Source organism: Phalacrocorax carbo, chromosome 3 (genome assembly GCF_963921805.1).
Source record: "Phalacrocorax carbo chromosome 3, bPhaCar2.1, whole genome shotgun sequence".
Lineage (NCBI taxonomy): Eukaryota > Metazoa > Chordata > Aves > Suliformes > Phalacrocoracidae > Phalacrocorax > Phalacrocorax carbo.
In genome coordinates this window covers 111,783,539-111,800,692 of record NC_087515.1, presented here as the reverse complement: position 1 = coordinate 111,800,692, position 17,154 = coordinate 111,783,539, and the positions used below count along the sequence as shown (strand labels likewise).

Genomic DNA, 17,154 nt, shown 5'->3' with positions numbered 1-17,154 from the left:
CTCTTCTTGGCAGAGGGCTGGGGAGTTCAGCTGCAGCTGTCCAGGCTTGCCAAAGCCAGCTGAGCAGCAGGTTCCCCCTCCTCCTCCCTCCACCACCAAGAAGGGAAAAAAAGCCTGTTGAGCCTTAGATAAACTTCAAAAATATTAACAGAAAAGTGGAGAACAGTCTAGAAGCCAGATGTGGTGGGGAGAGAGAGGAAAAGATCTGGGCAGTCATGAAACGGTAGAGGGGAAGGAATTTATCAAGGGATGGTAGGAAGGGCTGCAGAGGGGATTAAAAACAGGCAAGTGAACATTACTGGAGGCTGATGATATTACAAGGGAAATAGCTGCTTGCTGCTGGCTGTGTAGGAGGCTTGTCAGACTTGGGGAAGTAAAAGCATAGTGCTTACATCAACAGGATTTTTTTTTTAATGGCATCTGGTCCTGTGTTGCATTTGGGCATATTTAGTGACCTACCTACATGTGACACATTTACTGTAGGCAGTGTTGGTTGTTGCACCTGGCAGGGACAGGAAAGCTTGCAGAGGGGAGCTCTGGAGCACGGGGGTCCAGTACTGTCCAAGCCCTGAACAGGTCCAAGCTGGATACATCAGCATCAGCACCAGAGGTGTCCCACTGGTGATTTAAGCCATGTGAGTTTCAATATTCCAGCTTAGACTTTGGCTCATGGGAGCCACTGTACTGAAAATAAAATGCGTGTTTGATTATGAGTGAAAAAGAGTGCCTGAGCGATCTTCAGCAGTTTGAAAAAAAGGATTTGGTTTGGCTTTTTGTTGCACAGAAAAGCGGGGCGGAGGGAGGGAGGGAGAATCCCTGTCCTCTCCAGTTCCACAGTAGCAACCCGGGTGCAACCTGGAATTGCTGTGCCCACACAAATGCCACAGTCTGAGCCTGGTCTTGGCCACATTCAGTGTTGGCCAACTGCTGAGATTTTCCCTGAGTAAAGAGACCTGTGTGGCCATGAGGCATTTCACGAGTGACGGAAGAGACTGAAGTTGTGCCTTGCTGGCTCAGACAGATGAGTATAACTGGGCTGGGATTTAACTGGCATCTAGCAAAGCCCCATCTGGGATGAAGCCCAGCGATGGCTCCTTGGTTCTCTGCTGCATCCCCAGTGTGGGCTGGATCAGCTCTAGCACACCATGGTAGATGGCTAGCTGCCAAAGGAGAGTAGCCAGAATGAGGTGCGAGGCAAGCAGCGCCCTTCTTACAGCCCACCCTAAACCACAGGAGGCTACACTGACTGCACAATGCATGGGGGTCAGCACCATCTCTGGAGAACTCCCAGAAGGGAGTGGGTGAGCCCTAGTCCCTCAGTACCACAAAGGCTAAGCAGGTGCTACATTCAGTCTCTACTGCTCATTAATGCCTCTTGCCCCTTATCCAAAGCCATGGATTTTTCAGGCTGCAAGGAGCAGCCAGTTTTGTAGAGCTTTTACTGTAATGTTTCATCAGGCTGTGACCCATATTTGGGATTGCTCAGGTCCTTTCTCCCCCACTACTATTCTTTGGTGCTTGAGTGTTGTTTTCTTGGTAGTGATGCTCTGCTCTTTTCTTTGGATTCCAGCTGCCATTTGCTTGATGTGGACAGAGCGCAGAAAGTTCTCCAAGTCCGTTTCAGAATGTCAGATGTCCTTAAAGGTTTGAAAGGGCTTATCAGTCAGTGACTTTGCAAGAGCATTTCAGACATGCTGCAGAATTAATCGGTCAGGTAAACAATGAGCGGAATTTTTTATTGTTGTGGGTCACAGACCCCCTTCTATTTCACTGGGCCTGGAATTTTATTACATGAAGAGGGATTGGACTGGATAAACCAGCAGTCTTTCCTGTGGACCTAGCACACACGATAATCACACAGTAATGTAGGCAACAGAGAGGACAGGAGCAATTGAATCCAATACCTGAGTTACTGGAACATGCCTGCCTATTCATGTGAGCTGGGAGAGAAAGATTGTTTTTCCTTTCTGAAGAGGGAAAATTGGAGGGAAGCTGTGCCAGAACCTTTCCAGGTTTAGAGAAGTGGAGGAAACACCTGCTACGCCATCAGCATTCTTGTTAACAGTGACTGCATGAGTGACAGAATCTGTCCCTTCCGGAGATGATTCAGACTCAGAAGACTCTTGGTAGTGATGACACGAATGCCTGGTAGCTCCTGAAAGCAGAACTAATGAGCAGTGCCACTCACTTAGCGTATGGTTTGACAACAGATGCACATGTTGGTAATTAAGTATTTGGCTGCATTACATTATTTTATTTTTGGATTTCTCAAACACACACCCATCGCAATCTCTAGACACATTTGCATGATTTAAAAGTGTTAAACTAGTATCATAACAAGGGTGGAAAAATCAGCATAGGGAAACTAAAACCCACTCTTCTGAAGGTCTCAGTAGCACATAGGCCTTCCTGTGCATCCGAAATCTAGGAAACATAAGCTTTGTAGGGAAAAATATACATAGGGAATAATCCTAGGGACTCCTCCCATGTTGAGCGGAGCTATGTCTGTGGTTTCAGACCAACCTAGTACACAAGGCTTGGACCAGAGTTTTCTTCTACTGTATGAACACATCCATCACTGCTTGTAACCCAGCATGGGCTTGGAATGGCTTTGAACTTCATGAAATTCATAAATACATGTATGCAATTATACCTTGCAGCTCTAGAGAGAAGATTCAAATACTTCATCTTAGTATTAGATCTTCTGGAATGTTTTATTTTGTCCTTGCATGCCAGCAGTTAATATATGTCAACATGTTAATACTGACCTCAGCTACAAGCTGCAAAATATGTACATAATGGTGCTTGCGGGAGCATCTTGCTCCCAAATTTTATACCTTTTCTAACTCAGCCCAGATACCTATTAAAACTCTCCCTTGGAGCCCATGCAGCTTTGCTCTATATGTCAGGTATACTGGAGGAACAGTTGCCCTAGAAATGATGCAATTGCTTCACAGCCCACTCTACCCAGGTTTCTGTGGTGGGTTGTTAAGGAGGAATTAGGGTGCATTATAAGGGCATGATGGAGAAACATATGATGACTGGGGAGGTGACTTGGTCCAGGAGTAGTGCATGACATTATGGTTTTCCCTGGACATTATATGACAGGATAATAGTTTCCTTTTGCATGGAAGTTAGAAGCTGGGCCAACTGTGTCGAACTTGAGTTTATTTTGAGATTCTGAAAGCAGAACTACTGAGAAGACCTGCTCTCTATCCTGATGTTAGTAATGGTACACAGCAGAGGTCCAAGCTCTACTGAAATATCCTTGTAAAACCACCTGTGAAGTTGCTAAATATTTTGAATGTCTGGAGTCTTGTCTAGAAATTCTCAACCTTGTTTTACTATTCAAAGAAATTCCAAGAATTTGTCACTACTGCCTTCCAGAAGTATAATTGTTCACAGACTGTGCCATCTTTCCATGAAAAGATAAAGTTAAATCTCCTCGTTTGGCTCTCCGTATTTGTAAGCATGGTTCTAGAGCTAAAATTGCAAGATGCTGGTGCAAAGATGCTATTTTACTGACTGAGAGGTGTCTCTGTGTATCTTTCTGTGTTCCTTTTCACTGGATGGAAGGTCTGCCTGCGTACACCAGAAAATGACTACAGCTTAGACTCAAGTAGAGGTTAGCTATGCTTAATGAAAAAAGAATTTAAGTCAGCACTGACAGTAAGAAGAACATTTAGAGTTTTGAAGGACAAAGAAAGAAATGAGAATACTAAGAAGAAGGATGTGACCAGGCAGCTCCACCTACAAACTGTAACCCTCCAGGGCAATCTCAGGTTTCTGCTATGTACTAGCATACAAAACAGATTACATCCTAACCTAGGCTGCAAGCATGAGAGTATTGGAAATCGGTTGCAGGTGTTTGATGGTAAACAGTGTTTATAGCTGCCAGGATGAAAACATTTATGTGTGTGAGTGAGTGCAAGTGGAGGGCAGGCCTCAAACTTTCACCCCGTTACCTTCACATTTCGGTTTTGCTTTGCTCAGTACTAGATGCCCTGTGTTTTCAGCTTGCTAGTGAATTTAAAAAAGCACTGACGATTTTACTTTAGTATGTCCTGTGTTAAAATTTGAAATGCTAGAATCACCTGAGAAGTAGTGGGCTAATTTGTCACCGGAAAAAAAATATACAATGAAGACTGAATGGAAGAGGATGAGTTCTGACAGGCATGCCTTTACTTTTTCAAGCATGTATTTTTTGCTTGGGTGGGTGGTGCATTAGTTATATATACAACTCATGCTTTTAGCTACAGCAAAATGTGAGAAGACATAATAATAGCTCTTCACGTTAAGGGTTCCTCTTTTTTCTTTTTTTCTTTTTTTTTTTCTTTTTCAGTTCAGTTAGTTTGAGACTATAGATTATTCTCTTTCTGAGAACTGGGGGAAGTATTTTTAATACCTCTCAGTGTGAGTGGTGACTGGGCTGCCCTTAGCCTAAGATGAAAATAGCAGGAAATTTACTAGGGAGTTCAGCCAGAAGGTTGGACTTCTAGTGCAAGGCTCCCGATTCCTGCCTTGCAGTGGTTACCAGTCAGTCAGGAAGATAAAGAAAACAAATGTATCCATCCAAAATGCAAGGCAAATTCACCTTTGATGACTTAGTTTGTGTGAAGGACTAAATATGCTCTAGTAGTATCTTTTTTCATAGAAAAAAGAAGTGGTATTAGTATAGGCAAAAGGGCAACATGTTTACTAAATTTTTGCTCTACACACAGTGGTTGACAATTACCCACAATTAAACTGTAGCACAAGCATGACTAATGAACCCATTGGTCTCCTCCATCAGGGCTGTGCGCAGGCTGGGGTGGACAGGGAGGGGACAAGAGGTGTTTACCACAGCCCCAACACACCCATTGCCAGTGTGTTTTGTGGGTGGGGTGGATATTGAGGAAGGGAATGTTAATGAGCTTGTTCAAGTGATCTTGTGCAGCAAACCGCTAAGGAAACATCCTGCCTCCTTGGGGTAAAATGTTCCCCCTAGCTTTCCCTTTTGGAAAATGCAGTTCTTGACTCCCACTTGTGCCAGTTAGGAGTAAAAAATACAAGAACATAAAATGGCTGGTCCAGTTGTGTCTTTTGATAATGGTCAAGCAGATGCCTAGGGAAGAGTATACAGGGGAAATGCAGGAATATTTCCATATAAATTTCCTTCCTTCCTAAGCCACAGAAGTCTGGGTCTAGTACCCCAGTGGATGCCTGTTTTGTGAATTTGTGTAACTGTATCTTGAGACCATGTACTATTCACAATATCATTTGGCAAGGAGCTCCTCCATTTAGCTACCAGTTCTGTTGAGAAGTACCTCTCCTAGTTTTGGCTCTGTCTCCTGATTTCTGTTTTGTGTCCCTCATTCTCAGTAAGCGTTTCTTATTCACCTTTTCTATGTCACTTTTTGCAGGAATCATACCCCTTAATTTTCTATTCCAGAAAATGAAAAATCTGAACACCCATCATGTGTGCCCCTTTGCATGCTAAATGGAGGCTGCGATATGGGGCTGCAGAGGGTCTTTCCAGCAGAGATTTCTTCAGCATAGGCTTAAAGTGCCTCCTTCCTTGACTGCAGAGCAGTCATATAGGCACTTGTCTTCCTCAGCTCCAAGGGGAATGGGCGGTCGGGTTGGTTTAGGTGTCTGACCTCAGGGAACAGTGAAGAAATCATTCTCATTTGCTTAAAGCATGCGAAAGAGGTGTAGGGAAGAGGGAGCACAGGTTGGGAACCATGCATCCTGCCCACTTCAGAAGACTCAATAGGTCTGTAAAATCAATCTATTAATAAAAATATACCTTTTCTAAATTCTGGGAAGGTACAAGTACTTTAAAAACCTAGAACAGTTTAACTCCAACACAACATAACATAAAAAATCTTGAATTTGAGTGAGGTAGAACTGATTAGTGTTCAGGACTGGGGTCTGAAAAGCTTCATTCATGCATGGAATCCCACCTTCTCTGAGCTGCCCCTGAAGCCCCATGGGGGACAGGCAGGCTGAGGAGCAAAGGGCACAAGCAGGCATTTCCACAGTGCACAGGCTGAAAGCATTTGAAAATCAGAATGCCCAACTTTCCTTTTTTTTTTTCCCCCTTTAAATTGGGCAGATGCTTTAAAAAAGCAGACATTTCTTCTTTAAGTTGTAGCTGTTAATTCATTTATAAATTACATTTGCTTCATGAATGACTACGCTAATGTACTTAAGACTATTTAAACCCTTTCACTGATTAGCCTAACCATTCATTTTAACTACATTGTACAAATAAGATGCTATCTTAAAAATGTCTCTAACAAAACTCCATAATCACAAATATGCTACTTTATTGAGTGCAACTACTGGTTTTACTGAATTCAGCCACTTACTTACACTTTAATTTTTAACATTCTGTTTTACTTTGTGTTCATGTATACTCTATGGTGGGACTAGGTTGGTGGAATGCATTTAATGGCAAAAATAACCAGTTATATTTATATTTCATCCTGTCTTCAGGCAAAAGAGTTTGTGGGGTCACACTCAGCTCATGCATGCAGAGGAGCAAGCCGGCTGTAACTCCTCTGAGGCAGGTAAGATGCACTGGCTCTCTGCTGTGAATTAGCACAACATGGCCCTGGCCCTGGTTTCTGCTCTGAGGTCTGCCAGGTGCTACGGGGCTGCAGGCAAATCACTTGGCCCAGCGGGTCTGGTTTTCCCCATCTGTATGGGGTAATGATGCTTAGCTATCTTTGACGTTTACTGATGAGAAGTGCTATCTGAGTCATAGTTGTTGTTATTAAAGGTATCTGGAGCGATGATTTCTTTGGGCAGCTTCATGCTGAAGGTGGCTGAAGCCATTCTGGGCAGGTTCCCCTGGGGCTGCTGTAGAGCTGGTGTCTCTATCTAGTGTCATTTCTTGATGAAACGATCCAAGGAGTATAAACAGAAATGAGGATCTGTGCTCCCTCTGTACTGCTCTGAAAACAGCAAGGGTGTTTTGCGTGATATAAAAAACTTGTTGCCAGCTTGCAGAAGGTCTTCTGCCAGCAGAGTCCCAGGATGTGACCCTGACCTGGAGGGACAGAGCTCCTGCCTTTCGATGTGGAGAAAGAGCAAACCCATTCTGCCACCTCTGAGGCAAAACGATAGTGCTCTTTGACATTTTTGTTGGTACATCTTTTAAAAATCCGTCTTAAGACAAAACTAAAATAAGAAGGTTTTTGGTGGCGTGTTGCTACATGATGCCGTCATGCTGTGAAGTCAGGAGGGCCGTTCTTTTGGGAGGGTCTGCAGGGCACAGTTGCCTGGTCCTCATCTGTCCTGCCAGCATTCCAGCCACATCGGGTATGGGGCAAAGGCCATGGGTCCCTCAACCCTTGAGAGCTCGGAGGAAGCTGAGGTGGTACTGGTGGTAACGAGGACAAGCACTTCTAAGCCCTCCCTCCCTGGCCATTTCTTGGGCTCGTTCTTCCTCTGTGCACTGAGCACTCTCAGCAGCAAACATTAGAAACAGTTAACTGAGCTCTAGGCTTTGTGTGAAATAACTGTGAAGGTCAGAGTAAAACACAACATACTTATCTCAACTCATCTGAAAATTACCCTCATCAACAGCATTGTTTATGCATGACAGATAGCCTGAGCACCAATTACAGTTGTCATTTCCAGAGGTGCCACCCGGGGTAGGTGTGCAGGGTTGAGATACAGAGGGAGTGAAGGGGCTCTGCGACTGGGGCTTGTGGCAGCAGCTCCCCAAGGAGCTGAGCAAGGGCTACCTGCCCCCTGCCCTGTGCTGTTAGGATCATGTACGAGCCCACCTTGGCATCCTCTATCCTCCTTCTCTCTGCCAAAATCTCAGAATTATGCAACTTTTTTTTTTTTTTTCTGAGATCTGGTGCTGATGGTGCTGTGTGGATCAAAAACACCGAGGCATCTCCTGCCCCAAGATGGCCACTCTCTGAGGCACAGCCTCTCAGGCAGGATACAGAGAGAAGGTTGGCTTGTATTATGGTCCTTGTTTCCCTTTGCTATCAGAGTCGCATTCACAGAGTCAAACAGGGGTCATCCTCCCTCCCATCCTCTTCTTCAGGGGAAAGCTGTGTACTGGGGAGATTGGCAGAAGATACAAAAGAGAAGGAAATGTGAAAAGATAGCGGCTGGCCTGATCATGGAGGGTGGTATATGAGAAATAAAATAATACACACAAAAAAAGAGGCAGAAATGAACCAAGGAGAGAAGTGAGGATCTTGAAGGGATGATAGACAATGATGTTTTGTTATTTACATCTTGTTCTGTGCCTGACAGACAGTAATTCGTCTCTTTGTACCCTGTGCCCTGCTTGGGTACACATGCAGGAAATGGATCTAATCTTGTCCTAAAAATTTACAACTTGCATTGACTATTTTAAGAACTCTGATGAGCAAAAGAGAGTAAATTCATCCCAGGACCCATCAGTGGCATAAAACCATAAGCTCTGCATAGTAGCATCAGATAGTACAAGTGGGAAAAAAAAAAGTGTCCAAGATAGACGTCTGTATATCTAATACTATAAAACTACCTTCAGAAATGTGCTGTGGAAGGAACACATGGAAGAAGCTATGCTACTTCGCTAAAATGTGATATTTAGAGACTAGTTTGCCCAAAGGGGCAACTGCTCATACACATGCGGCCCTGTCAAGCAGAACCCCTGCACCCGCCCGTTGGGAATAGTGACACCTGTGCACGCGGGTGCTGACTTTTGCATACACAGAAGCTGCTTTTAGGGTGCATGAGTGCAAGCACTCCTCCCTGAACATCTGCAGGTGCGGCTGCATGCAAAGAGACAAAGGGAAGTTGAAAGGAGGCAACAGCATGTGCCCTTCATGGTAAAAAGTCATGAGTCACACTTCAACATACTGTAAGATTCCATGTTTTCAGGCTTTTCTCTGCAGCTGGGAAGGCCAGAGTTTCAAGGACAGCAGGTAGTAACCTCCAGGAAAGAGGACTGTGAGCCCAGCGAAGCATAGGAGCTGACAACTCTGAAACTTTACCTCCAAATGTCTCAAAACAGCTGAAACTGAACTGCCCACAGCATAGGTTCAGTATCATGCTCTGTGTCACGGTTGAAATGTAGACCAGGAGACCCTCTTGCTGTCCTTGTAGGAATGGAGAGTGAAGCAAAAAGAGCTGCATGGCTTGTGCCGATGCAACTACCACAAGAACGGCAGCACCAACGCAAGGATGTTGCACATCAGCACAGCTTCCTTTGTATGCATGCTTGCAAAGCGCAGCCTAAAAATGTGTGGGGGTTGGTTCTGCTTTGAGATAATGCATGTCAAGGTCAAGCTAGATGTGTAAGGGTTAAATACCCATCTCACAGCAAAATAGGTGACAGTTGCGTTTTAGCGTTTATGCTATGTCACTACTTAGTGTCGTGAAAGAATGTTTTTTTTCTTAAGTAGAGAGATGTGTAGAAAGTATGTTGGATTTTAGGATGGATTATGGAGCAAACTGAAACCAATGAAGCCATGAGCATGAAACCATGCTGCTTTTTCTTCCATGCCACTAATTAGGGGATTTAAAAGTCTTACCTACTTTATAAAAAAATAATACAAAGGTTTATACTTCTATGGATTTCTCTGAAAAATTTTCATGGTCATGAGACTCACACTATATTGCAGGAAAACTTACTACTGAAAAGCAAATAGAGACATCTAAAAAAGAAAGATGAGTAAGAAGAGGATCTAGTGTATGATTTAATTGGAATCAATGGGAATTTTGCCATTTGCCTTTGGTAGCAGCAGAATCAAAGCTGAAACACCGGCTGTGGTTTATTTTAGATTGCCGCCTCTCTGAGTTTAGATTTCAGATATCTCCACAGGGTTCCTTTTCTTTTAACTATCTACAATTTATGGCAGCAATATATATTCTAGATATTTTCCTCTACCAGAGGATCAGCTGAGCCTGTAAGGTCTGTAGGGGAGACAAGCCCTTTCCCTTTTTTTCTGAGAGGGAGGTCTGCAAGGTGTGAGCCTGAAGGGGGTGGATATTGCACAGCAGGAGGAAGTGCCTTGGGACCAGGCCTCCAAACCTGCATGAATACAAAGGTGAGAGGTACAAGCAAGTTGTGCTACTTAGCACTTCTCAGGTAGAGGTATGGAGAGCAGAAGCCAGCTAAATGGGCTGAAGATGGAGCAGCCTGCAGTGTGAAAGTCTCAGCAGGTTGTTGGCTGAGGACTGAGCTCTAGGGATAAGGAACCAGTGGGGAAGATGGGGTGGAAGAGCCTGATGTTGCCAAATCAATCTTTAATCTCTTGGAAAGTGCTGCATTGTTGTGAAACAGAGCACGGAGGGAAATATCCTCATGTAGGGAAGAAGATAAAAATAAGGCCTGAAGTCAAAGAGGCTTGCAGAAGGCAACAGTGAAATGGTATCCATCTTGGATAGATGTAACAGTTTGTGTAACATTACACTTATATTTGAGTAGCAGTACTCTTCTTGCTGTTAAATGCATATGATTATCTTTGGATGATGAATGAGAAATAGTAGTCATTTAGTCTTTGAGAACAAACAAAGTGGTTCCTGAGAAGTCAGCATCTTCTGCAGCCCCTACCTACTCTTTAGTACTGGTTAATGGGATGAGAGGCAGAGATCTCTGCAGGAGGTTTAGACAATCAGACAGGGAGAAACTAGTGGTGAGCACTTGAGGCACCAAGTGACCTGAAAAGTAGATAACTTTGCTGCTGGAGGGAGAAGTTTCAGAAAACAAAATCCAAGAAAAAAATTGTGAATGTTGGGTAGCAGGAAATGTCTAAGGGGCCAGGGCACAAAAGTGGCATCCTTGTGGAGGCATATATGGAAACTATGAACACATGCTAAGCTTTGTAACAGCCTAGTCAGGTATCACTAAAAAAATCACTAAAAAAAGAGGTGAAGTGCATCTTAGAGAAAAAGTTGTGGTTTGCAAAAGTTCAGAGTTTCCTGGAGTGCTCCTGCTGTGGGTCTGACAGGTTTGCTGAGGCAGAGCATTATGGCTGCATTTTCTCCCTATCTTTTTTTATGTGGTCAGAGGAGAGAAATACCAGACATGAAATAGGCACTCAGCTCTGCTCCAGTCCTCTCAATGGCTAGGATCAAGCCATTGATCAAGCCTTCATATTTCAAAAGAATAATGAAAATCCTCACACTCTTTCTCTTATGCACTGTCTCCCACTGATGTTACTGAAGGTGCCCAGAGCAGACGCTATCTGACATTGGACACTATCTGACATTGGAATAATCTCCCCAGGGAAGTGGTTGACTCGGCCAAGTTGGACACCTTCAAGAGTCGTCTGGACAGGGTGCTGGGCCATCTTGTTTAGACTGTGCTTGTCCTAGAAAGGTTGGACTAGATGATCCCTGAGGTCCCTTCCAACCTGTGATTCTGTGATTCTGTGATTATCATAGAAAGCAACTGATAGGCAATTCTCTCTGCTAGAGCAACCAGAGCTGAAGAGGTAATGTAACCTCCTATAAGCAAGGACAAATGATGACTGAGATGTTTCTATCCCAATAAATTGTACAACACATCCTCTGCTATCCTTGGGTCTGATCCTGCATTTCTTTAATATTCTTATGTGCGGATAATGTTGAGAAGAGTTTTGGGCACGTGGGAAATGCAGCTAAGGTGCAACATGTAAAAGGTGTTAGCAAATTATTGCACGGAGCACAAAGGCCTCCTAGACTTGTGGCTAGAAGGGTTCCAGTGGCAGTAACCCAATGAGGGTTTGTTCAGTTGCTCTCAGTATGATGTTTTTGCTTTTCTAAAAGAAACAGTAGAATTTATGGAGCTGAATGTTAATGAGACCATTCAAAACTAAAATAAAAGTAGCCTATCTCTGTCAATTAATTTGAATAATATCATACTGAAGTTAAAAAAAACCCTCAAACAAAACCCCAACTAAACCAAAGCAAAACACATTGTATCAATTTTTATTTTGTTAACATTATTTGAGTGTTATGTGCTTTCTGCATCTCTCTGAGCCACAAATAAATAGACGGGATCCATCCCCCTGTTATGTGTACTAAATTCTCCTTCCTCATTTCAATGTGACTGCATTGTGTTGAAAATGCTTTGGGCAAATGCATGTGTTCAGATGCTCTTTACTGAAACCTCTAAAGAACAATTAGCAGTATAGGGGACCACGCTGTTTGCATTATCTGTTGCTCAGCTTAAAAATTCAGTTTCTCTTTAACAGGTTTTCTCTGCATGTTTTTGTGAAGCACTTTTGGAAGAAAGTCACATGGTGGGGGACTGGGTTCAGGAGCAAGGGAGACCTCCACAGACTTAAATTTATCTATTCACTGTGAACCCAGAGCCTGAAAATCGATTATGGCAAATGTATCAGCCCAGAGGTAAACACAAAGGAGTTTATTAATGTGAATGGCATGATTGGCATGAAATAGAAATAGTACTTAGCATTTATAAAGTAGTATTATTCTGATTCATTTAAACAATTTTAATATAATAGTTCAAACAGACAACATCCTTTGTAAAGGTATGAAGCTGGGGCTTATTGAGGCTTAATGACACACACGGGGTCACACCACAAGTCTGAGAGATGAACAGCTGAATTAGAAGACCTGACTTCCATTACAATGCTCTACATTAGATGACAATCCACAACAGAAAGAATGAATGGAAATAAAAAAGACAGATGGAGAATGAAAGGAAACGTGCATAAATGTTTGAAATAAATATATGCAGTGGGCAAGAACAAAACTGGTAATTGAAACCTTTGCTCACTTTTAAAGGAATTAAATGTATTTGCTTGCAGTACATTTGGAATAACAGGCTACTGAAAGGAATGATGGGGCCTGTGAGAGAAAGTAAAAGCATTTACTGAGGATAAGGGGACAGATGGCAGAAATTTCCCAAGGGAGAAAATAGAATTACTAGAGAAGATCAGGATCAGACCTGCACAGGTGATCACAAAATTGAAATGCCTGAAAACTCAATCTCACAAGGTCAATATAACCCATGCCTAGGTAACCGGCTTCTCTGAATTCTGAGGCAAATGGGACAAAATGAGGAAAGCGGGAGGTACTGGAGGACTGGTGAGAGTGTAACAACCTAGAGAGAATAAAAGTACATCAGAGTATTGTCAGCTGGGTGGTTTCTATTTTATGTGCGTTTGTGTACCACAGTCATCGCTGAACACCTTCAGTAACACCAGCCATGTGGTCTTAGCTCTCTCATCCTCTCTGCCTGGGAGAACAAGTGTGTCTTGGAGGGCCTTGTTTCAGGAACATTTTTTTGTTATTATTAGTGTGTGTATTGTTGAATACTTGTTGCAACAGGATAGGCTGAGAAATGTGTCTTTTGCCTGAACGGAAAGATTGTAGGTTAGGGAGGAGGCTGCCTTTCACAGTATCAGTTGCTCCTGGACAAGGTCTGGTTGGACTGGAAATTGCTGGAGATTTAGCAAACTAAGGGCAGGAGTTCCTCCCTTGTATTAGTAAAATTACGACAGGGTGCAGCACCTTGTTGAAAATTCCTGTTGCGGTCGGTGACCATCCAAATAAAGTGTCCCACCAGTAGTGTTCTTCATCCTTCTTCACTCTTTTTAAGACATGGTGTATCTCCTCTGCATCATGATGGACAGTAATTAGAGTTTCTTTTCTGTTGTTCTGAATTCTTTCTAGCAACTGGTTCAGATCATCATTTTGCAAGTTTTTTCACCAATGTGAGATTCACTCCAATGGGGGTAGGTAGCAAGTCTTGATAGGACATGTATTTAGATTGTAGCAATTGGTAGGGTGTGATGGGAGCTGAATAATTGAAGTGACATCCCATTATGTTAGTAAGGTTACAAACACAAATATTAGAGTGATTATAAGTATCTACAGTGATGCTGTCTACGACTATAGAATCACAAAGGGTTCTAATACAAGCACATCCTTTCCCAATATATACAAGTACAGTTTCAGGGGCTTCATCGGGGTGTATTTCGAAATGGCAGATGTTTTGTTCAGTGTCAAGACAAATGTCTTGGGCTTTGATGGTGTTGCTCTCACAAATGAATCCTTGCTGCTCCTGCACAACACATGCAGCAACATCAAGGGTTTCCCATTTGTCTGCTCTTCATTGGGCCCATGCTCGATGTTCTAATGGGTAGAGTATGGCCCCATTGTGATTTAATCCCAGCGTAATGATTAGATACATGGTATATACCAAAGCATTGTGTACTGTCAACACAAAAGCTGTGGTTTTGCCATCAGTAGGATTATAGGTGAAATTAACTGGATACCACCAGCACTGGAATTTTTTCTCAAATTTAGTTGCATTATCCCAAATTATTTTTCGAATTTCAGTGGGCAGGGTGCCTCCCTCACCTTCTTGTACACCTGCAGAAATTACAGACTGTATCCACAGCTGAGCTTGGGTACAACTAAGAGCTAGAGAAGCATTATTTTGGGCAGCACCAAGTGCATCTGTAATCAACTGGTGGTCTTTTTCATTTACTTTTCCCCACTGAGGCAATATATCCAATAAAAGCCATTGGTTGTTTCCCAGCGCTGAAAGAGAAGATTATAAAGGATGTTCTAATTTGTTTAGATCACTAGTCATGGTAACTAGTTTGTTTGTAAGCACCTCAGTATCAATGCTGTTTAAGATTCCCAATCTGGTTCCTAAGGCACCAGTCACATTTCCCTTTGATCGTTTTTGAGAGGTGAGGGTCTGCCTGTGCAACCATGCCAACTATCCTGTATAGGATGTATCCAGGAATGGTGAACAGGTAGGTTTAATTGCAGAGATCTTGACCTGCCGTGTCAATTCCACTTGTTTGAGGGACCAGGATGGATTGAAGAGTACTCACTGTTGCCTTATGCTTTTAATTACGTAGGGAGCAATGTTACTGATGTGAGGAGACAATTCCATAGGAGGTCAGGTGTGTGGATATTGTCAGTTTTGAATTGAAAACCTAAGCTAGATAAGAAAGCACATATGCTTCAACCCATGACCACCCTGTCACACATGGATTCCACATGTTATGCTCAGTAATCAAAGTCAAATAACAATTCTACACCATGTTTGCCCCAGAGGCAGATTTCAGAGGGTTTGCCATGCATAGAGTCATTGCTTGTTCAACACCCTATCTGTATTTCTTCTCCTGGTGTGGCCTGCAGGGACAAAATTTGGTGAATATCATGTTTGTCGTGGGATATTTTGATTCCATGGATTTGCAATGTCTCCCATCTCCATTCATCTTTCAGGTGTGCCTCATTCTCATGCATGACCAGAATAGTGAGATTGAGGACTGCCTGATTTTTTAGTGATCCAACACTTTCACTATAATTTAGAAGTACACGTTCCCAAAGATTGTGTGTCTGGACCAGAAGGAATGTACTAATTTCAATTAGAAGGAAACCAGTCCTGGTGGAGTCTTTCCCGGACAGGTTATGCCATAACAAAGGGTGATTCCTGTAAATATAAAAAGAAAGGAAGCATGCTCAGTTGAGTATACAACCGACAGGGTTATTATTATCTTGTTTTTCAGTGTAAAATCCCATCGGATATTCTCTCGGCTCAGTATGAACCTTTGGGGTGATGGTATTAGCAGATACACAAGAGGCTTTCATTTTGGGCAGCCATCTCCAGGGCTGGGCAGCTCCCTGTATCAGTGTCACAATCTCAGCAATGTTTGGAACTGTGGCAGTTAAAGGTGCAATATTAGCATTTAACTGTTGGTGATCCAACGTGAAATGCCGTTGCACAGTTGGTTTCTTTACTGGCCACACTGGTGAATTATAAGGTGAATGAGTCCTTTTGATGATGATGTTTCTTTCCTCTAATTCTGTTACCACCCCGTCAGTCCCCGTAATTGCTGCTGCTGGTAACGGGTATTGCCAGACATTGGTGGTACGAGAGGCGGGTAAGGGTACAGATGTTTCTAACAGACCCAATTTCACTATGCCTGATTCCTTCTCATTTCTTGCGAAACGCCACACAGTTCTATCTGGGAGTTTCCACATCCACCCACACAGTATATAAAATCCTAGAATGTTAGTGAGCACTGCACCAACTAATATCTCTGCTTTGGTTTGTCTTTGTTCTCCTGGCAGCCAGAGTAAAACTTTCAGGGTAGCATATTCCTTTTCCACACCATCAATTCCAGTGAATTTAACCCTGTGTTGGCCAGGGTGTATGTGATCTTGGGTGTTAGCTGCAAATAGTTTGAGACTATCAGGAAGACTGCGAATAAGAGGGGTTAACTGTGCCTCGTCGACGGGAGCTAGCATCAGGGATTTCCTGAATTTGTCTCTTTTGTACGTTGCCTGTATGCAGGCTGCTTTCTGTACTGACACAACCAGATCAAAGAAGCCAGTAGTTTTAATCTCCAGTGGTTCTCTCTCCTGAGGATCCATATCACCTGCCCAACATGCAACCCGTTCAGTTAAGGAATAGCTATGATTTCCTGGTGTGGAGGTTAAGAATACTCCTGGCCTCCAAAAGCCTCCCATTTCTTCCTCATCTAACATAATTTGGTCTGCAGCTGTCAGAGAAACTGGCCATCTATACTCAGCTTCAGATTTGTCCACCTGCCTTGAATATTTCTCCTGGATGTTTGCCAATTCTGCAGGAGAGCAGGGAACTGTGCGCACAGTAGTGAAGATCTCATTGTCATTGACAGTGGTCTCAGTTTTAATCAAGGGTCGTAAAGGAACTAGTTCTGGTTTGGGATCGGGGGTTTCTGCAATCTCATCATTGCTATCAAGCCAAATATTCCCATCCCAGGTTTCTCAGGGTCTGCACAGGACGTTAGTCTGCAAATCTGCTCAACTGGGGTGGAAGGTTGCACTTTATTTATCAGCCAATTCAACCTTTTCAAACTGTTAAGATGATTATTTTCACTCACAAGTATATCAATTCTGGCTCCTAGTTTTTTGCCTGTCTCCCTCTCAAAGGCCAATGATGACTTTAATCCTTCATTTTCTGATTTTAGGGCTGTATATTGCGCATTTGAAATCTGTTGGGGAGCAGGGGATTCCTTTGCTTCTTGCTGAGCGCAAGACAAACAGGCTCGTAACACCATACAAATTACACCTTTACTGTTTGCTCCCAGCCTTTGCGCAGCCTGACACTGCTCAATGCTCTCTTCATCCTTCCAAAATTTTTGAGCCCACTTCTTCCCATCCTGGGAAGGGGAACGTTTGTGTTTTTGCAGCAATTTA

The 17,154-nt window shown here is 43.2% G+C and overlaps 1 long non-coding RNA gene across 2 annotated transcripts in view; it reads left to right on the top strand.

Annotated features, from left to right (window-relative positions):
• LOC135312670 (uncharacterized) overlaps window positions 1-6,554 on the top strand; it is a 94,808-nt gene extending 88,254 nt beyond the window's left edge. The window contains exons 13-14 of one of the 2 annotated variants that reach the window (XR_010372344.1): window positions 1,571-1,714; window positions 6,481-6,554. This is a non-coding gene — a long non-coding RNA (uncharacterized LOC135312670). The remainder of the gene's footprint in view (window positions 1-1,570; window positions 1,715-6,480) is intronic. The other variant, XR_010372348.1, reaches the window with a different exon arrangement.
• The last annotated feature ends 10,600 nt before the right edge of the window (window positions 6,555-17,154 follow it).